Genomic DNA, 23,299 nt, shown 5'->3' with positions numbered 1-23,299 from the left:
AAACTTTCAAGGCAGACAAAAAAAGAGAGAGAGACCAGAGAGAGAATGAGAGAGAGAGAGAGAGAAAAAGAATATATATCTAAGTAAATTTACAACATTTGCAGAGAATACAAACAGACAAAATTTACAAAAAACGGAAAAGGGCCGACCGGTGTAGGTAAACGCCGAACACAAACCGAGGCCACAACGCGCACTACTTCGAGCGTTTATCACCCGCACAAACGCAGCGAATGGATAGCACTTTATAGTATACACAATCACTAGCCACGAAACGGAAATAAGCGCCAAAACGTAAGCACAAACAAAAAACGCCAAAGAAATTGGGACCAAAAAACGCCCCAAACAGTAGGCACCAAGGAAATATAACGCCAAAAAGTAGGCACCAAAAATATATTTCCTACAAGTTTGCACCAACAAACAAGCGCCAAAAAGTAGGCAGTGTTATTTCTCTCTAGAAATTAGCAATCACAAGGAAAAACTCAGGAAAAATAGCCTAAAGTGTATCTAAAATATATGTAAGGTATAGTTCTCTCTCTCTCTCTCTCTCTCTCTCTCTCTCCTTTTCCTCTACGTTATATCTTTTTTCTCTCTCGCGGAACGAAAATGCCCAAAACGTTGCATGGCCTTGAAATTTTACTCTCCTTTCTAGCTTGTCCATCGACGCCTAAAAAGTTTCACTTCAAAAGTTCTGACTCACAAAAACCTTGTAAATACCAAAACATCCATCATGCATTAGTTATCCTCGCCACTATAACTATTAACAGGTATAAGCGAAAACAAAAAATTTGAGTTCACCGTACATTAAAATTGCAGGTTCAGTTGGACGGTCGCGTAACCTTCGAAAGTTTCTTTTGCTCTCGTTGACTACATCAATGCTTTCTATGCCAAGAGGGAGGCTAAATAGCGTTTCTATTTTTATGCTTGCCTAAGAATTTGTGAAACTAAATCGATTCTGATACTTTCTTGCGACAACACCTCAATTGAACTACGCCATCCTAAACTAATTTGCCAAACTTGGGCTGCCAAAAATACTTAGGTACAACATGTCACCATTCCAACAGCAGACAATAAGTTTGAAATTGCTTTCCAATTAGCAATTTTTTGTTTAGTATAAAAGTCACACTCAGACGGAGGAATGGCAAAATAACTGTCATGGCATATGCGTTTCACGAATGGATACATATTGCATTTATTTACATGCATACAAACATACGTAGGTATCCAATCCTTCGCTAAAGATGAATCAATATTTACTCAATTGTGTTACGCAAAACATACCTATACTGGTATTGACTCCGAACGTTTAGCATTACCAAAATTTGGCGATCTCTTTTAACGAGCAGATGGGAAGTTTTACTATTTTCACCACTATTCGTACCTCAACCGTGACTAATTGGAATAGACAAAGAAATAGCAAAAAGAAAACTTGTGTAATTTTAATTCGAAAGAGGTTATACAAGTATTTTTATATCTATGGTATTTTACAACTCATTCACACTTAATTACTTATACTTATAACCCTGCGGGAAATCGCATAGTCGGCCACTAAAATAGCTACGTTTAGCGCACTCAACATGGCAAATTTTTAATTGGTTTTAAAATCTTCAGAAATCAGAAGCCATGCAGAGCTAATACAATAATTGGAGTTCGAAACACTCTTGTGAAATTATCAATACAAAACAAAAAAATAAAAATAAAAAAAAAATAAGAAAAAAAACAATACCATGAATTTAGTTCTATGTTTTTGTCTAAATGTGTTTGAGTTAGTGATACTCCTCAACTTTATATTCTATTATTGGTATTTACAGTGATGGCCAAAAGTTTGCATACACCCCCTATTTTCATTGAGACCGAAAAGTTTATTGAAAAATTTGTTAACATACAATAAACTAAAAAAACTCCATTCTTTTCATTCATTGCTAGCTGGGCAACCTTTGCCGGGTCTTCGCCTGCCCTAGCTTATACCTCCAATTGACTCGGTTTCTAACCTGCGTCGTCCGTACCCGAAATCCCAAACTACGTCTTCCTCTACCCTTTCAATCCATCTGATCGGCGAGCGGCCCCTTCTTCTAAGTCTGTGGTATTTTTCAAAGAGTATTTGTTGAGGTGGGTAATCGGTATTAGCCCGTAATATGTGACCTGCCCATCCCAGTCTATTGATCACTTTTGTGATTATTGCAGACGGATGCACGTACAGTTTTTCGAGTTCATGATTGTAGCGCTTGCATCATTCGCCCTTGTCACTAATCGCGTCAAAGGTTTTTCGTTGAACTCTCATTTCTAAGATCAGCCTCTGTTAATGCGCATTTCTGAGTGGTCAGTTTTCCCTTCCATATAGCAAGGTGGGAATAATAATTGGGCGGTAAAGTGAAAGGTTCGTTCTCTTTTCTAGAAGGAGGCTCTTTACATAGGTGATTGCACAAAGCGAAATAGCAGCGGTTCGTCTTAAGGAATCTAGGAGAGATTCCTGCAGAAATTTTGTTGACTTGATTAATTAATGGTTGCTCCTAGGTACATAAATTCAATCACTACTTCGAAGCCACAATCACCGTTGGTTAAATTTATCCGGTTTGGATCAAAAAATGCGCCGTTTTGTCAATAACTTTTATCTTTTTTCAAAGCAATTTTCAATTTTTTGTTATTACAAAAAAAACTATATCGGCTCATTTTCACAAGCTTCACTTGAGGAAAGTTCTGTACCTTGGTAGCAGATCCAGACTATACGGCCGATACATAGAATCTCCAATCAAAGCTATCGGAGCTCACTGGTTCGTCGTTGAAGATATGTGGGGCTTATGCGATTTGTCATACCTATTCGTGAATTCTGGCCGCTTTAGTGTTTGGCCCAATAGAAGCGGCTCGTAGTAAATTATTCCCTGCCAATCCCACCAATTACGCAACAAAACTTTCTTGGCAGCTAAGCCGAGCTTGAAGCTCGTTTCTACCTGCTCATCACGTTTCGATCACGCTCTTTTGCGACTGTTGTTGTTGTAGCAGCAGAGACATTCCCCATATATGTACGGGGAATGCTGCTTACCAAATATAAACCCGGGTCGTTCCGGTAACGTAGAAGAGATTGGCTACTGCTGTTCTCGTATGTGACCTATTTTCTATACCTGTTACCATCCGCCTCAAAAATAGGTCAACTTCAACCGACCAAAAGGTTCGTTTGCGTCGTACATCGAGCTTCTTCTTGTGAGCAGCTTTTCTTGGCAATGGAATATGTGCTCGCTCGCCCATCCAACTCTAAGAGCCTTCTGATTTCAGCGATGGTTTTCGATGGTGTGCCTGCCAGAGCGTGTGTCTGCTTCGGCGTACATATTTCCAGAAGGTCCCTTCTCATTGGAACCACTGCCATTCTATTGCATTCGATACTCTATTGGGCACAAAAAGAGCAAAAGCTTGTATGACCACCTTTTACGTTCAGGCGCTCCAGAAACGAATCGCAAGCTGACCAGATGTGACTTGCTGGTATTTTGGCCCGCTCGCGGACAATGGGTTCTCTCAGCGCCTCGAGAATTGTGAATCTTTTAGTTCAGACCTTGCTCTCCGAAATGGCCCAAAGAGAATAATCCATCGAGTTCGCATTGAGAGCCATTGGGTGGATGTTATGAAATTCGGAACGTTGTTGTGACGGTGTCGGGTCCAATTGATATGTCCATGGCCTGCCACCGAAATGTTTGGCTGCCCACGTCTTCAAAGCAACCCCCAAAATATTTCGCATTTACTTTAACGCCAGGCTCGAATAAAAGGATTTGAGAGCGCTCATCTGCGGTTACAGCAGCTGAGGTAATGGTACCTGCGGTGGGTGACTCAGATTCTCGTATAAACAGTCTGTCCAATAAACCCTATCGCTTTGGGAGTTTACGAATTGCCCAATTTGAAAAATTTTCTCGGCAGAAAACACAATGTTCGGAATAGACCGCTTTCGGCTTCGGCCAAGCGAAGCAACTCCTTCGCTCTCTCAAGTCTGACTTGTTGCTGCTTTGGTGTGAGATCATGCGCCTTTTGGATCTTGTCAGGCTTGACTTTCAGATCATTTTTCAGTATGCAGCGGATTTTGCGGTCACATATTTTCAGTTTTTTCGCGATTTGATTGATACTTCGTCGGACATTTCACTCAAGTCGCTTCTGAACTTTTTGAACCATTTCACGTGACGTTGCAGTCTTTTGATGACCACCTCCATGACATTTCGCGATGCTACCAGTGTCAATGTATCGAGTAATGGCGCGTTAAATCGCTGGTTGTGATTTAAAATCTATTACTGATTTTCTTTTTTCGCGTTTACACTCGGTAAAATGCTTCGGCGCGCTTGTGAACAATACTCTGAAATGTCATTTAGCACGGGCGCGAGCGGTCTGAAGTTGGTTACACTTCAAGTGCCGGACCCTGTAGATTAAACAAAAGGATATATCTTAAAAGCTTTTAATATCCTGAAACTCCATTTATCGATTAAAGGAAATGATATATGAAATTAAAGGCATTTAATTATTCAAAATTTTCGATTTATATAATACTTTTTCTTATCTATGTTTGTTTTTTGCTTTTATTCAAAACAGTTATTATCGAGCACATATGGCAGACTCGACCAACTCTCGACTCAGCGACCAACTTAATAGGAATTGGATAGGCTGGATTTTCGGTTTTTTTGTTGATGTTGTAAACTAGTGTTACTACTGAGTTTTAGAGTGTGTTGCTTGTGAATCTTCTAATCAAGGAGGTGAAAATATTGAATATATATATATAATTATAAATATATATAATAAATTAATATAGTTAAATTATCTCAAAGTGAACTTACCTTTGGTTGAATGCGCTGCAGGGTATTTAGTTTTGCAAAGGTGTGGGTGTGTGTGTGTGTGAGATTCTCAAAGGTATGTAAACAAAGAAAGAACGATAAAGGGTTTTTTAGTTGTGTTGACACAATTAATTTGTGGAAATTGCTGGTATTTACCTGAAACCTCTACGCGTTTAATAGCCGACAGCCAACTGTGGTTTGTCATACTCTTTCATATATCTGCCTTTACTTTATTACAAACGTTCCAACAAATATTTACATTAATAATTTAATTATCAAAAATATAATTATGTAAATACTACAACTTTGTAAATACAACATAAATTCCATAAATAAATATTTGCATATATTTATATATATACATACAGGTGCATATGAAATCAGTTCAGTTTCATAGAGTATTACAATATTTTGTGGTTTTTATTAGTCGCCAGTTACCTACATTCGTTATCAGATTAATGAATAAATTAGTTCGCCCGTATATTCAGGCAATTTATGCATTGCTGCAGTAATTATATTCATTCCCACGAAATGTTGACCGTTTTATGCCATCCAGCATCGCCCACTACAAATTACTCCCCATTAAAGTTGAATATCGCTGATTAGTGGAATTTATTAAAAGAGCACTTCATGTTCGTATGTGCATATGCGTGCGACTTTAAACTTCCTTTGTTATTAGTTCATAATTACTGAATTAAATCAAGAATTTATGTGATGAGTGCGTAAACCGCGTGCAGATTTGCAAATGGCGATCGGGAAGAGAATTATCGTAAGTAACTGTGTAATTAGGTTCTCTGGTATACGAGTATTCATGGGCTATAAGTGTGTTTGGTGGTGGTGAGTACTGCAGATGATGGGGTAACAATAAGAACGAACATGAAGTTAACCACAATGTTATTTCTGCTTTTCCTGAACTGGATATTGCAGCCCAGCGGAGGGGTCTGTATGTTTTTGAAGTAAGTAGTCTCTCTCTCTCTCTCTCGAGATGAGTAAACGCTAAACTTTATAAGACTCACATTATGCTCGTCCCGTTGTGCCAAAAATGTACGAATGTGAACGCATTGGCGACAGTGAATAACGTAGTTGATGGAATGATGAGCTGTACAGTTGCAGACAAAACTCTCCGTACGACCCCTTTTTTCTTAATTTCTCGCGATCTAAAGCATTAAAATATTATATAACAAATGTAAAAAAAAAATTATTTTCAGTATTTACTTTGAAAGTTATTCACGAAAAACCAAAAAAATTCACTGACAAAAATGTATGTACATACGTTATATTAAGACACTTATTTTCCTCTTCTTTTCTTCGAAAATTTAACTGTAAAGTACCGTTTGTTTTATTTTCTCGTTCTTCTTTGCATTCTTCTTAAAACTTATGGCGTTCTGTCTTTTGAAAAAGTGTACGATCGGAATAATGTCGCTCCGCAAAGAAATCTCTACTTATTTGAGAAAATTAGTTGTTGAGTACAGAAGTAATAAGAAATCCTTTGGTAAAATAGCTGATTTATTCCATTTAAGCAAGTCTACGGTACAAACTATTTGTAAAAACTTTGAAACATCTAATTCTCTGGAGAGTAAGCTGCGTAGTGGCCGGCCCAAGAAGCTCAACCGGAGAGATGTATCCTTTATTCGCAAAGCAGTGAATCAGAATCCGAAAATACATGCTACTAATTTGGCCCAGAAGGTAGCCGAGAGGTATCAAATTGTTGTCCACCCACGTACAATAAGCAGGGCCCTGAATAATGAAGGTTACAACTGCAGAACTCCTCGCAAGAAGCCCCTTATGAGCGAGAAAAACCGAAAGCTTCGTCTGGAGTTTGCAAAAAAGCACTTTAATAAGGGAATAGAATTTTGGAAACTAGTTTTATTCACTGATGAGTCCAAATACAACATATTTGAATACCACGGCAAAGCCAAAGTTTGGAGAAAACCAAACACTGCCATGGATCCTAGGAATCTGATTCCGACTGTAAAGCATGGTGTTGGCAGTGTCATAGTTTGGGGAGGTGTTGCAGCCACAGGAGTTGGAAACCTCGTTTCCATTGAAGGATAGATCGCTTCCAATACAAAACCATTCTGGAACAAAACCTGATGCCATCCGTGGACAAACTAGACCTAGGCTCGAGCTGAATCTTCCAGCAAGATAACGACCCGAAGCATTCTGCGCAAATCGTCAAGGACTGCCTCCTGTATTATGCTCCACGGCAACTATATTCACCTCCACAAAGCCCGGACTTAAACATTATTGAGCTTGTTTGGGAAATTTTGGAGCGACGCACTCTATTACTAGTGATCCAATCTTCAAAGAGAAGTCGCTGGAGGAATGGCAGAGTATCTCGGTCGTGCAGCTTGAAAACTTAGCAGCTTCAATGCCCAGACGTTTGCAAGCAGTCATCGATGCTGGTGGTGGCCCAACAAAATATTAGTTTCCACAAATTTAATCAGTTTCCCTAGATAATTATTGTTTTCTAAGTTCGTATGTACACTTTTGTCAGTGCCCTTTTTTGGTTTTTCGTAAATAACTTTTAAAGTAAATACTGAAAATAATTTTTTTTTACATTTGTTATATAATTAGACTTAAAACAAAACTGCATCAATACATTTCTTTTAAATGCTTTAGATCGGGAGAAATTAACAAAAAAGGGGTCGTACGGAGAGTTTTGTCCGCAACTGTATATGCTTTACAAAGGCATGGGGTTAGAGTATAGCTTATCTCATGCGAATGTACACCTTCGGTACCCGTGGTGCCAAAAGCACAGAGGGGCCTAATCTGCGTTGAAACGGCAAAGAATTTGGAGTTTCTAATTAATGAAGAAAACGAAACAAATTCTTGTAGCCATCGGTACAATTGCTGATTTTTTTTAGACCTACTGGTGAAGGCACATTCTCACAACACTCGATTCTACGTTACCAGCGTGTAAAAATTTTGGAGGGGTACTTTGGATTCTACGTCATTCGTTTTGTGTTTCACAAAATTTAGCTTTAGCTTAGTGAAATACAAAACGAATGACATCAGCATATCTATCAAATTCGCTCAGAGCCGAATAACACCGAATAACAGCAGTACACCTCTAAAAATCTTTTCACCATGTACATTAAGCGACAGGAGACTCTCACCACGTCTCTAAACTCCCTACCTCCGAATGCCATTATATATAGGTATGCCCGAACTAGATGTTATAGCAGCTTTAACTCCGACTTATCCAAAAACGTCCCCCACATACACCATATATGCCCGGCATGTTAAAGTACCCCGCGTGCTACAAGCTACCTATTCACTTGCCGCCTTAAACCAATTCACTTAACACTTTTCTCCTTTCGAACAAACCCGTTGAAGCAACAAGTTTCCTAGGGCTACCATTAGATGAGTTAGATGATGACGATCGGCGACTACACCGCACTGGCTGCGCTATGTTTGCCTAATGTGTCACAATACTCACATCAGGGTTCACCTTCGCACTTTAACTCACTCCCAAAGCGGAATAAGTGACTATTCAGAGAATATTTCACCGAAGTCGAATGTTGTGAGCTGCTTGAACTCTATAAAAAATAATTTTTTACCTCTCCTAAATAAATACCACTCCAAATCTTTCCCCACCTACATGGACTGCAATGCATTTTGTCAATTATTTAGATTGAAGCCCTACACTTACATACCCAAATGATGAGTTGCAACGCTCTAAAAGCAAAATTCACGCCTAAAGCAATAGAAATCCTGATGGAAAATGAAAGTTGCACCGTTACTTTCTTTCCATTGTGTGGCCAGTCAGATGAAACACAATAAAACACTTTAAATAGTGCGGGGTGGTGCGAACTATCAGGTGAAGAAGAAGTTCAGTCAAGCATTTTGAAGGCGAAAGCTGCAGACCATTTAATATATATGCATGTATTGTACATTTACCGGTAGTTTTTACCTAAGTATATACACATACACGAGTATACATTGTAAAACACTTGTAGTTGTGTACATACTTGCACAATCGCCGCAATGTACGAATACTCGTACATATACAAATTTATTTGGCAGAACAACAATGGCATTAGCGCTTTATGTGGAACAACAAAAGGTGGCATCAAACTACAAAATATTCGCTAATAATAGAGAAATAGCAACAAACGAGCAATAAACTGTGGCATTGTGTAACAATTCGTATGAAATTGTATAATAAAATATTTCATCAAACTCTTCGCACACCTCTGCCGCAACTTAGACCGTATCTAGGTTAGGTTGTGTTAATGAAAAGAGTACGGCGTCCGCCATTATATTTACATAAAACTCCATTCCTACATTTTACATGTCTGCTTTCGTAGAATAGAATATTAAAAAGAGAGCAACATAAGAATCCCCTTAGTTTTGCTTCGCACTGTTCTTTTTGCGACGCCTTTTGATGTTTGTTACAAAAGTATCTTCTTCTTCTTAATTGGCGCGATAACCGCTTACGCGATTTTGGCCGAGTTTAACAAAACGCGCTAGTCGTTTCTTTCTCGTTCTAACCGGCGCCAATTGGACACACCAAGTGAATCCAAGCCTTTCTCCACCTGATCTTTCCAATGCAGAGGAGGTCCTCCTCTTCCTCTGCTACCACCAGCTGGTACCGATTCATTAAGGTGCGATGCCATTTGCAAAAAATATAAATTTTCCGATAGAGAGATTAGTTTTGCACCACCTTGTAGTAGTAGAAAGTCATCATCATTAAGTGCACTTAAGAAAAGTAGACAATTTCGCTATCTACATTTATTTATTTGAAACTTTTTTTCAGGTAAAGTAAAACATTATTTAACCAAGCAACGAGAATTGATAGTTAGACTTCTTTCATATGGGAAAAAATTTTCAACATCGTATGCAAAAATAATTGTCAAAAATTAACCCGATTTTTGGGCGACTTCAGACTCTCACTTTATTACACTAAAATGGAATGGAATATAAACTCGCCTACCCAGAAATTTTCAAAAAACTCCGCCTAAAATTTGTATGATTTTTTGAAATTTGTTGAATTTTTGTAAATTTTGTACAAAGTTTGGAACATTAATTTATAAGGTTTTTGTTGTAAAAGGAACTGTAGATTTTATAAAAAAAAATAACAGAAAACATTTACCATGAAATATATTTCACAATTTGTTAAAATGTGAAGTAATTTAATTATGTGTATAAGTGGAAAGTACAAATAGATTTTCTTGTAGAATTTAAATATGTAAAAAAATGAGATGAAAAATATTCAATTTTAACTGAATCAAATTTAAACTCTTCACCACTTAAACTAATTTTCTTCGATACTCTTACAACCTACTTTGACTGATTTAAGACTTTATCGCGATCAGTTTTTGTTTTTTCACTAGAGATGTGCCACTGGAGGATGGTTCCATGTGTAGAAGTCCACGCAAGTGGGGAAAGTTACTGATCGCCATTCACTTGGGAATGGCCAGGACGATTCTTCTGCATATGGTTCAAGCAGCTCACAACGGCCGGGATTAGCCCACGTATCCTCTGGGTAGCTTCCGAACATCCGTTCGGGAGTGAGCTAACGTGAGAAGGCGAAACATTCCAGGATAGCTGGTTGTGCGTTGGGTTTGGGACCCGCCACTTAAAAATCGCCCCCAATGAAAAGTTTTAAAAAGCCTCGGATGAGACCTCCCTATACTGATGACGACCCCTGCAAACGAACTAAGGATTATGATTTGAGGGCATGCACCTGGAATGTCCGGTCCCTTAATGGGGAAGGTGCCTCTGCCCGGCTGGTTGATGTCCTCGTGAGAGTAAAGGCTGACATCACTGCCATCCAAGAGATGCGATGGACGGGGCAAGGAAAGAAAACCATGGGACCTTGCGACGTCTACTACAGCTGCCATGTAAAGGAGCGCAAATTCGGTGTCGGATTTGTTGTGGGAGAGAGACTTCGTCGCCAAGTACTGTCGTTCACTCCGGTGGACGAGCGTCTCGCAACAATCCGCATCAAAGCCCGTTTCTTCAACATATCGCTAATTTGCGCCCACGCCCCGACGGAAGAGAAGGACGATGCGACCAAAGATTCCTTCTATGAGCGCCTGGAACGTTCCTATGAGCGCTGCCCCCGCCACGACATAAAAATCGTGCTTGGCGACTTCAACGCCAGGGTGGGCAAGGAGGGAATTTTTGGTCCCACAGTCGGAAAATTCAGCCTGCACAACGAAACATCCGGTAACGGACAGAGGCTGATCGACTTCGTCGGGGCCCGAAACATGGTAGTCTGCAGCACCAGATTCCAGCATAAGAAGATTCACCAAGCCACCTGGCTGTCTCCTGATCGAAAAACGCGAAACCAGATCGATCATGTTGTGATAGATGGAAGACACGCTTCTAGTGTATTAGATGTACGTACGATCCGAGGACCCAACATCGACTCGGATCATTACCTTGTTGCAGCCAAACTGCGCACCCGCCTCTGTGCAGCAAAAAACGTACATCTACCTACGCAAAGAATGTTCGACATCGAAAAGCTGCAATCACAACAGACAGCCAGAAGATTCGCCACTCGACTCTCACTCCTGCTCTCGGAGAGCACTGCCCAACAACCCGGCATGCGCGAGCAATGGAGCAACATTTCTCGTTCCCTACGTACCGCCGCCGAAGAAGAAATCGGATTCCGGCGAGCCCGAAAAAACAATTGGTACGACGAGGAATGTCATGCTGCCGCAGAAAGAAAGGATGCCGCCTATAGAGCCACGCTGCGATCGGGCGCAACGCGAGCCATGTGGGATCGCTACAGAGAGCTGAAAAAGGAAGAGAGACGTATTATCCGAAAGAAGAAACGAGAGGCCGAAATACGTGAGTGCGAAGAGCTTGAGATGCTGGCCAACAGGAACAACGCCCGAAAATTCTACCAGAAAGTTCGGCGGCTTACAGAAGGTTTCAAGACCGGGGCGTTTTTCCTGTAAGAACAAAGACGGCGAACTGGTGACTGACGTACAGAGCAATCTTAGATTATGGAGGGAACACTTCTCGAACCTATTAAACAGTGACAGCTGCGCATGTCACCGAGAAAGTGAAGATCCCGATACCCCAATCGTTGACGACGGAATTGTCGTTCCGCTACCCGATCATGACGAGGTGAGAATAGCGATAACGCGGCTAAAGAACAACAAAGCCGCGGGCGCCGACGGACTGCCGGCTGAGCTATTCAAACATGGCGGCGAGGAGCTGGTAAGGTGCATGCATCAGCTCCTATGCAAAATATGGTCGGATGAAAGCATGCCTGCCGATTGGAATTTAAGTGTGCTCTGCCCAATCCATAAGAAGGGCGATCCTGCAATTTGTGCCAATTACCGCGGGATTAGTCTTCTAAATATCGCCTATAAGGTTCTAGCGAGCGTATTGTGTGAAAGGCTGAAGCCCACCGTCAACCAACTGATTGGACCTTATCAGTGTGGCTTCAGACCTGGAAAGTCTACCATCGACCAAATATTCACAATACGCCAAATCTTGGAAAAGACCCATGAAAGAAGAATCGACACGCACCATCTTTTCGTCGACTTCAAAGCTGCATTCGACAGTACGGAAAGGAGTTACCTGTATGCCGCGATGTCTGAATTTGGTATCCCCGCAAAACTAATACGGCTATGTAGGATGACGTTGCTCAACACCAGCAGCGCCGTCAGAATTGGGAAGGACCTCTCCGAGCCGTTTGATACCAAACGAGGTTTCAGACAGGGTGACTCGCTGTCGTGTGACTTCTTTAACTTGATGTTGGAGAGCATCGTACGAGCCGCAGAACTTAATCGCTCAGGCACAATTTTCTATAAGAGCGTACAATTGTTGGCGTATGCCGATGATATTGACATCATCGGCCTTAACAACCGCGCTGTTAGTTCTGCCTTCTCCAAACTGGATAAAGAGGCAAAGCGAATGGGTTTGGTGGTGAACGAGGACAAAACGAAGTACCTCCTGTCTTCAAACAAACAGTCGGCGCACTCGCGTATCGGCACCCACGTCACTGTAGACAGTTATAATTTCGAGGTTGTAAAAGACTTCGTCTATTTAGGAACCAGCATTAACACCGATAACAATGTCAGCCTTGAAATCCAACGTAGAATCTCTCTTGCCAACAAGTGCTACTTTGGACTAAGTAGGCAACTGAGCAGTAAAGTCCTCTCTCGTCGAACAAAACTAACACTCTACAAGACTCTCATCATGCCCGTCCTTACGTATGGCGCAGAAGCTTGGACGATGACAACATCCGATGAAGCGACGCTTGGAGTGTTTGAGAGAAAGATTCTGCGCAAGATTTTTGGACCTTTGCACGTTGGCAACGGCGAATATCGCAGACGATGGAACGATGAGCTGTATGAGCTTTACGACGACATAGACATAGCACAGCGAATAAAGATCCAGCGGCTACGTTGGCTGGGTCATGTCGTCCGAATGGATACAAACGCTCCGGCACTGAAAGTATTCGATGCGGTACCAGCTGGTGGTAGTAGAGGAAGAGGAAGGCCTCCTCTGCGTTGGAAAGATCAGGTGGAGAAGGACTTGGCTTCACTTGGTGTGTCCAATTGGCGCCGGTTAGCACGAGAAAGAAACGACTGGCGCGCTTTGTTAAACTCGGCCAAAATCGCGTAAGCGGTTATCGCGCCAATTAAGAAGAAGAAGATGTGCCACTAGGGGTTATCATGGCCGTATTGAATGATAACCACTTACACATCATTGCAATTCATGCGAACTACGAAAAGGCATCCCTTCATCATTTATAGTACTATTCTTCGCTGCAAGTTCCATAAACCTGATGAGAATTATAAAACATAGATCAGGCAATGCAATTTAAGTACACGATACAACTAATTCACCTCTTAACAGCAGTGGAGGTATTAACTGAATAGCGGTGACACCTAACATAACCTCGCTTTACAGCTGCATGAAGGATGACGTGAGCGAGTAGTCTCAGCATCTGTTGGGCATATCCCAAAGAGGATAGATTGCAAAGTTTGGACATCCGAAGCAAACTTATGAAAGTAACTTTGCTAATAGATCATAGGTGATTTGACAGAGAAAGAGAAAGTTGCGAACGAAATTTAAAATTTGCATCTGTATAAATTCAGGTGAGTTGAACTCAATTAGTCTTCCAATCAGTCATTGTTCAGATTGGAACGAACAAGACAGTGGCTACGTTGATTTTTTCGTACTACATCACCAACACAATCTCTGTTTTTGTCGACTTCAGTTATAAACAAACTGTAGTCACTTCCACTATTATATAGGCAAATCAGCTGAGAACCGGTTAACGGTCTGATATTGGTCAGACCTTATTTATTCTCTCTCCCATGGTGAAGAGATTTTTAAAGGTGTGCTATTTAGCAGACCGTTATTCATCTCTCAGCGAATTTGACGAATTCAGCTAATGAGCGGACGTCGCTTGGGGTGTATTTACAAGCAAACTGAGACTGTGTTGATGATATACGAAAAAAATCAACCAATGGCACTTCGTTGTCGTCGGAACAACGACTGATTTGACGAGTGCGTAAATATGTGTAAAATCATCGCGCAGATTTCGACTGACAACAAGATTGTGGTAGTGATTTACGAAAACAAATCAACACAACCTTCACTCCTGTTGCTTCGTGGCTCTCTGCGCGAGTGTGTGAATGCATGTGAAATGATCGTGCAGAATTCGGCTGCCGAATTCCTAATTGACGTGGCAGTCAAGTTCCCTTCATAATTTTGTTTCTCACCAGAGTTATTGGTCAAACCTGGTAAATCTATCACTCTTGGGTCATACCTACTTTATTATCTGTACCGTGGGTGTATCCCATGGTAAAAAATATTCTGAAAGTGTCTTGCTCAAACCATCAAAACGTTAACCGACTCTCAGCATTTTTGAAAAAATTAGCTGATTGGCTGGCGATACCGGTATATATGAAAGAAATCAAAACAGGCTCTCATGTTGCTCCGTTGCCGTCTGAAAAATGGCTGAGTCCACTGCTCAATTACGTTTTTCAACTTAGCTGAAGGCCAACCTCGATAAACTATCATCCTTGGATGTATCATTTATGAAGTGTTTTGGCCAAGTCTTTTCCTCGTTTATGCTATACTAGTCCCAATTAGCTGTACTCAACCTAATTCTTTGTTCCTATTCATTTTTTCTCCCCTGTCTTGAGTTTTTAATTATACTAAAATGGTTGGTTGCTTGGCAATCTGTCTGGATATGCCACTTGGGGGCGCCCTTATAATCTTTTCTCGTCTAATAGATATTTCTACACTACACAAACACTAAAGTAAAGGGGTTTTATTCCCCACCGAAGACTGCCACACTGTCAACATTCCGTAGAATTTTTTAAGAGTGCTAATGCTGTTATATTTACTACAACCACAACCAGTTTACTGATTCGGGCGATCAAGAATGAGACCCTTTTTATAATTTACATACACACATAAAATTAATAAATCATCTCCCAAGTCATTTGAGAATTTTAAAAGTTTCTTCTAGACGTCACCATTTTCATCAATTTCACTCCAAGCATGGAAGTGGCGATAGAGGACTAGTTCCTTCATGATTTTATTCCATTCTTTCCAATTAGGTTTTATTCAGGAATTGTGCCACATTTAATTTCCTTTGTCGGCAATCGTTCTCTTCTCACCACTCCATTGTTGCGCGCAATTGTTCCACATGTTTTCTGTGTCCAAATTATGGCACATGTGCCCAATCGCGATTGAATTGAGACGTTACTCATTATCTAACTTTTTTTATTATTGTTCAACTAAATACTGCATAATAGCACAACAGCTGCTTTCTTTCCCTGTGTAATTAACAATGGATAGTTATTGTTGTAGATATGTACCAATGTATGTACTGGTATGTACTCGAACACCTACCCATGTATGACTGCAATGGCGCGATGTTACTTTAATTCACTTGTGTTGTATTTTCATATCTCTTTCATGTTATCTATAGTAAGAGAGGTGAGTTGGCTTGTCTGTTTAGAAAGGCATTTAACTATATAAATAAATTTACCCCTGCAGCCGCATAATTTGTGACGATGGAGCGTCGTTTTGCACGTGCTTTCAATTGGTGTAAATGCATTCATTGATTTCAACGCGAATTTAATTATTTGCTCTTCGTTTCAATTCGTTATTTTGCACGAAATTATGCCAGACATGACGAATGCAGCCAATTGAAGACTCTTAGGGGCGATGCTAGTAGATAATTTTCATGTACATTCATGCACACATCTATAAAAGTATATTTACGTAAGGCAATCTATATCTAATTTTATTTTTATTTTTGACAAGGCAGCCAATATAACCGACTCTAGTATAGGATAAATAGTTAAGTGTTGTTTTTTTTTTTTGTAAAAACCCGCAATATTTTTATTATCTTACTAGATGTTACCTCCAGTTGCGCTCAATTTAGCATAAAGCAACCGGAGCTAGGTTAGGTTAGGTTATGGTGGTAGTCGGTCTGCACGACCAACTCACTTAGACCTTACAGGTCCGTTGTGATACCACTGTGCTGCACGGGAACCTCATTTATCTTCCTTCGTGGAACCATTTTGTGGCTCCTATGAAACGTAGTATTGATGCCAACTCCACGCCAGACAGTTCTGTAAGAGAATTAAAAAAGTATTTACCTAGACAACCTGCTCTGACTTTAGCTAGGGCTGGACAATTGCAAAGGAAGTGCTCGACTGTTTCTTCCTCTTCCTCATCTTTGTAACTTCTGCAATAATCATGTGAGAAAACTCCTAGTCTTGAGGAATGCCTGCCAAATAGCCAATGACCGGTTAAACAAGCCACGACCTTCGAGATATTGTCTCTTGAGAGACTAAGCAATTCCTTTGTCCTTTTCTTGTTTATTTGTGGCCATAGTAGCCTAGCCGTTACACACGTTTCTTCATTTCTCCATGACCTATTGGCCTCTTGGATAATGTGGTTTTTTATTATTAGTTTACTCGTGGGTGTTCCAATGGTACTTTTATCGCTGAGCAGTTGGAGAGCAGTTGGAGAGCAGTACCTTTTCTGGCTAGCTCATCAGCTTTACAGTTTCCCTCAATATCTCTTTATACCGGAACTCAAATAAGGCTGACCTGGAATACGCCACTAATATCATTTAGAGACGTCCGGCATTCCTGTGCGACCTTAGATCTTAGTAAAACCGCATTCATTGATTTGATATATCCGCCTGGCTATCCGAGAATTTATTTATAGTCGTTTTTGTTACGGCGTGCGTATTTAGATATGTAGCCACTTGTTTTATAGCTAGAACCTCTGCCTGATAGACGCTGCAGTAGTCTGGTAGTCGAACGGATAGTTCCAGTCCTAATTCTTTCGAAAAATCTCCATAGCCAACCTTATCGTGGAACCATCTGTATAAAAATTTAATTTCCCCCTTCTCCATGGCCTTGGCTTCTGCCACTCCCTTCTTGACGGTATACTTGTCTTGAAGAGCCTTTCAAAGGTGAATCTAGTCTATTTCTTGCTTGTGACTATTTAGAGAATGCAAAGTAGAAGCGTGGCCAAACCACCGGTCTTTCCATAGCGCCATACTTTTGAGTCTGAGCGACGAGGCGGCGGCCACGTGTTTCCCTACCAGATTTAGGGCAGGTAAATTGATTAGCACTTCCAGCGCTTTGTTTGGGGTAGTCCTTAAAGCGCCAGAGATGCATAAAAAAGTTGTTCTTTGGACCTCACTCATGAATTTAGCGTAAGTATAAACTTTATTTTTAATTAAAAAAAAAAAATAATAATATTTCTGAAAATGTTTGCTTGAATATTTGATGAAAATAGCATGATTTTTTTTTTCTTAATTTTATATACATTTTGAAACTATATTTGAATAAAAAAAAATTAAATAAAAAAAGAATTGTTAAATAAAAAATAACTAAAAATCAATAGAAAAAATTAAAAACAATAAAAAAATTAAATAAAAAATCAATAAAAATTAATAAAAAAATTAAATATAAATAAAAAAAAAATTAAAAAAAAGAATTAAAAAAAATAAAAACGAAAAAAATTAAATAAATAATAATTAAATAAAAATTAGTAAAAGAATTATAATAAATAAAATAAAATAAAATTAGGTAATAATTAAGTAAAAACTAATAAAAAAATTAAATAAATAATAATTAAATAAAAATTAGTAAAAGAATTATAATAAATAAAACAAAAAAATATGTCACGCTGCTATTGTTGTGAATACAGGTGTACATACGTACGTACATATACTATGTTTTCATAATGTGAGTCGATTTAAGAAAGATACATCTGAGCGCGATGACTTGTTAACTTGTAAGCTTGTTGGCCTTCCAAAGTTCAAAATGTCAACTTTTTTCAATTAAACTTCAATTAACATTTGCACCAATCTTCCCTCAAGTGCTTCATTTATTAATAATATATGTTTCTCCTCCGATGGCGAGTCACTTGCACTTGTACGAGTACGTTTGAAACATTTGGAAATATCATATCTGCAAGGCATAATTGATCCATAAGCTTCAATTAATCTCCTAATAATAATATCTATCAGGCAAGTAATCCAGTTCAGTGTGAGTAACACATACATACATACATGAATTGCTTAGCATCATTGGATAGCATCACAATCGGTGTCTTTTGTATTCCTATAAATGTTACCTATGTATGTGTAAATTTACAGTTTCCTTTACATAGATATACGAGTATAACCGAAATCAATACCATTATTTGCGTAGATTTTTTTAAAATTCGGTGGTTAAAAAGACTAGCCATTAAGCGAAATTCGACAGAGAGATTAGCTATAAAATTGTTAACTAAAAATCAGGCAAATTCCTATTAGCAGATCATAAAGCTCACCTGCGCGATCGCGCCTGTTACATCTAACATCGGTTAGAACAATAAAAAACGTATGTCATTTAGTTAGATAGGCACCATCTGGTTTTCCATTCTGAAACAATTTTTAATTAATCCTCAATAATGAAGCTATGACGGCCTATCTCATATGGTTTCATGCATGAGGGTAATTACAAAGTTAGTTAGATATAAATTTTTATTCTACCAACTGAATAGGATTATGAAAAAAAAACTTATATTGAATCACCTTTGTACTATAGATAGGATAGGATAAATGCCTGTCCACGCGAACAGCTCACAAAATAGAGGGGGAAAACCAAACATGGAGAAAACAGTAAGTAGGGCCACTGGATTGGAGTGTGACGACGTGTAGCAAAAAAGTGAGAGCCCAGATGTCTGAATCTTAACCCAGCGTCTCACCGGTAGGTATCCATCCTAATGGACAATGCCTGGTTACCTGGTATGGTAATGCCTGGTATACCTACCAATGGTAATGGACAATGCCTGGTATACCTACCAAATTCGAGAGCTGCGGCTTTGTTACCGCTTTTGATCTACCCGTGGCCAGAAGAATCACGCAACTTTACACGACTTGTCACTGAGTTGCCGTGAAGTCCATCTTCCAGGAGTAGACCACAGGTTCTCAAGGTAACCCCTATCTCATTTCGCGGTCAAATCGTATCCAGGGTCCCACCGTTTGGTCAGCTTATAAGTCTAATAGAACACCTCTATCGAAGTTATGAGAGAATTTCGGACTTGCAAAAACTATTCGAAGTATTCTTTTCGATTTTCTCGAAAAAAAAAAAAAAATTTGTAATTTGTAGTATGTGCCTTGTTTTTAATAACTTTTCCAAATGAAGAAGCATTTACTAATTTCGCAATTGAAGAAATTCTCATCTTTACTTATAAACTATTAAACAGCTCATGTCCGTAAGCCCCTCTTGGACCCAGTTTTGTACTTTCAAGAAAATTTTACATTTCTTCTAAAAGGAGTTAATCGCATGAGCGCTCACAAAGCTTCTGGTGCGGTTAAAAGTTTATGCAGCCAGCCGCTGTCTTGATTACAACGCCCTTCCTTTTTGCCAATTCTTGCAGCTTGTCGTCGAACGCCTGTTTCAATCGCCTACAGTTATAGGCAGTAGGAGCCCAAACAATTTCAACAGCCCTCTACGGCAGTTCATCCGTGCTTAGCTATCGTTTGACGCGGATTATCAGGATTTCACCGCGATCGCTTACGGTAATTGTTCTCGCACGTGACCCATTTTTAAATGCCACTTGCCACCCGCTTCAAAACTTGATCGACTTCTTTACGCTTCGCTAAAGAATGTTAGGCATCAATGCGATCTAAAGGGTTGTTCTAGGCCAATTGAGTGACACCGAAACATCAAGCGTGCTCTTGAGATTCGTCTTATGCAAATGGTTCAAAAAGTTGTACTGGCTAATCTTCAGTACCTTGGAAATTGAATGAGGGCTCACGTGCTGGTCTGACTCAACGATTTTCATGATCTCGCCAATATTTTCGACGATTGGCCTAGCAGATCGTACATAAGTACACATACGTACGGTGTAAATATAATATTATACACAGTATGTCAAAAATGAGTTTTGACATAGAATTAAAACTCAATTTTTCTTGACTGGTGTATTTATAACTTTACCGCAAATGTAGAGAAGCCACACCTTGTTAAAAAAATGTGATTTTTTTCATTTTCATACTTCTTTAACCTGATGTTGGAGAGGAGCAGAACTTAATCGAGCCGCAGAACTTAATCGCTCAGGCACAATTTTTTATAAGAGCGTACAATTGTTGGCGTATGCCGATGATATCGACATCATCGGCCTTGACAACCGCGCTGTTAGTTCTGCCTTCTCCAAGCTGGGTAAAGGGGCACAGCGAATGGGTCTGGTGGTGAACGAGGACAAAACGAAGTACCTCCTGTCATCAAACAAACAGTCGGCGCACTCGCGTATCGGCACCCACGTCACCGTTGACAGTTATAATTTCGAGGTTGTAAACGACTTCGTGTATTTAGGAACCAGCATTAACACCCAATGTTAGCCCGGAAATCCAACGTGGAATCTATCTTGCCAACAAGTGCTACTTTGGACCAAGTAGGCAACTGAGCAGTAAAGTCCTCTCTCGACGAACAAAACTAACACTCTACAAGACTCTCATCATGCCCGTCCTAACGTATGGCGCATAAGCGTGAACGATGACAACATCCGACGAGGCGTGTTTGGAGTGTTTGAGAGAAAAATTCTGCGGAAAAGTTGTTGGCTTTGCACGTTGGCGACGGCGAATATCGCAGGCGATGCTTATATAGCTTTACGATGACATAGACATAGCGCAGCGAATAAAGATCCAGCGGCTACGCTGACTGGGTGATGTCGTCCGAATGTATACAAACGCTCCGGCTCTGAAAGTATTCGATGCGGTACCAGCTGGTGGTAGCAAAAGAAGAGGATCACCTCCGCGTTGGAAAGATCAGGTGGAGAAGGGCTTGACTGTAGGCAGGAGAAAGAAGCGATTGGCGCGCTTTGTTAAACTCCGCCAAAATCGCGAAAGCGGTTATCGCGCCAATTGAGAAGAGATAATAAATTTTCTGTAGTATTCGAGTATTTTATTTTCTTCTCTCATCCTTAACACAGTTCCTCAAGTATAAATATTAACCTCACATTAAAATTTTCCAAGTTATCAGTTTTGTTAACATTCACGCCAAAATAGAAAAACAACATATCAATAATGCTGCTAATCGTTGAAATTACTCTTACTTATCTTACCTTGAAGCACTCAGCTTACTGCTAATAAGTATTCTCCTGCTATACGAATCGTGCTCACACATGTTGAGCATACATATGTATGTACATATGTGCATACTGTCTTGCTATACGTATGCATACATATGTTTTTGCGGTAGTATAAACCCCTACTTTCATTGCCCTTGTTTCACCGCTCTCTCTCTCTCTTTCTATCTCTCTAGCATAGCTATCCGATATCACAACCTCTACGTGCCATAAGACGAGATTCAATTTAGCTTCTCACACACATAAATATTTTCCAGTTTGCTATAATTCTAAATTATAGCTTTGATTTTGTCGCACAAGTTAGGGAATGCACATTGAAAAAAAAACAACAAGAAACCAAATCAATTTGGCAATCATTCACACACACACCCACATACCCACATGCCTTGCCAGCATTTTCAGCTTAGTAAGGTTGTTAACTATTAGATAACCTTTACGTGGCCAACAGCTGACAGAACGACAACATGGCCAATAAACTGAATTGCGAATGAATGTGAACGCATGTGGCATGACAAAACACATGCAACGCGGGATATAAATGTGTGCATTCATTGTATGTGCGTGTATGTGTGATTGGGTAAGCTCATGATGGCATCACCAACTAACATGACATATTTACATATATACCTATGAATGTGTGCGCAAATGTACGTTGCGCGTTGTTTATACGTATTTAACGAATGCGATGGATGCAGAAGGCAAAAAGTGAAAGAACAGCTTGCACTACAGAAGGCGGACTCAGCAAAAAACGCGTGTAAAAAATTAGGTAGAAATAAAACTAAATGGCAACGAAGAAGTGGATGTGGGTTTTAGAAAAAGGTTTGCGAAGTGAGTGAGAAAATAGCTTTCCAAGCACAAATTGTGTTGACAGCAAGGAACACCTTGTTAAAGTTACAGTGGAGTCATTTTGAAAATTCACACTATAAAATAATTAGAAAAGTAGGGTAAAAGATTTGTAGAAATACGCAGAATCAAAAAGATCAACCGGTCTCGATGAAGTAAATTCGAGTGAGTTTATTGAACAGTTTGTTTATTCATAATACTTTTTTACATTTTTTTTTGTAATTTTGTGTGTTGTTTTTAATTTTTTTATATTTTTCTCCCGTTTCTTGTTTTGCAAACGGTGAAATATGTCAAACTTCCCATTCGAAGGATGATGCCTGATAACACTAGAAGTGGCTGGCAAAAATATAAATAGTAACCCTCGTAATTGTAACTTAAGACACTGACCTATAACTTTTTGTTTTTTTTCTTTTCTTTGATTTAAATTTTTATTGAATTTGGAATTATTTCTTATTATTGTCATTAGTTTGACTAAATTTTCATATTTCAGAGTTTTGAACTCAACAATTTGTTGATTTTGAATGAAATACAATTTTTTTAGGAAATTATTGTCATTTCTCTTTATTATGATAATATTGGTATAGCTCAATTACGTATAAAACAAAATATCGGCCAAATTGTCGCCGCGGCCTCGGCGGCACACCTCCATCCGATGGTCCAAATTTTCGATGACGCTGAGGCATAATTGATGTCCTATGCCGTTAATGTGCCGAATTATCTCATCCTTTAGCTCTTGAATTGTTGCTTTCTTATCGACGTACACCTTTTCTTTTAAATAACCCCAAAGAAAGAAGTCCAACGGTGACGTTTAGGTGTGGTTCACATTCAACATCGGCCCTTGAAATTTAACCACCCTTTGTTTTTATTTATTTATGTTTTTTATTTGTTGTATTATATAATTTTTTTTTTTTGGTGTTTAGTTTTAATTTTTTTGTGTTCCAAATTTTTTTTTTTTTGTTTTTTAAGTTTGTTTTTTAGGAATTAATTTTCGGTTTTTGTTTTGAAAATTTTTTTTATTTATTTACTTTTTTAAATTTGTTTTTATTTTTAATTTTCGTTTT

The sequence above is a fragment of the Anastrepha obliqua genome, chromosome 2 (genome assembly GCF_027943255.1).
Source record: "Anastrepha obliqua isolate idAnaObli1 chromosome 2, idAnaObli1_1.0, whole genome shotgun sequence".
NCBI classification, from domain to species: Eukaryota; Metazoa; Arthropoda; class Insecta; order Diptera; family Tephritidae; genus Anastrepha; species Anastrepha obliqua.
The sequence above is the reverse complement of the archived record's forward strand: the minus strand, read 5'-3'. Positions refer to the sequence as shown.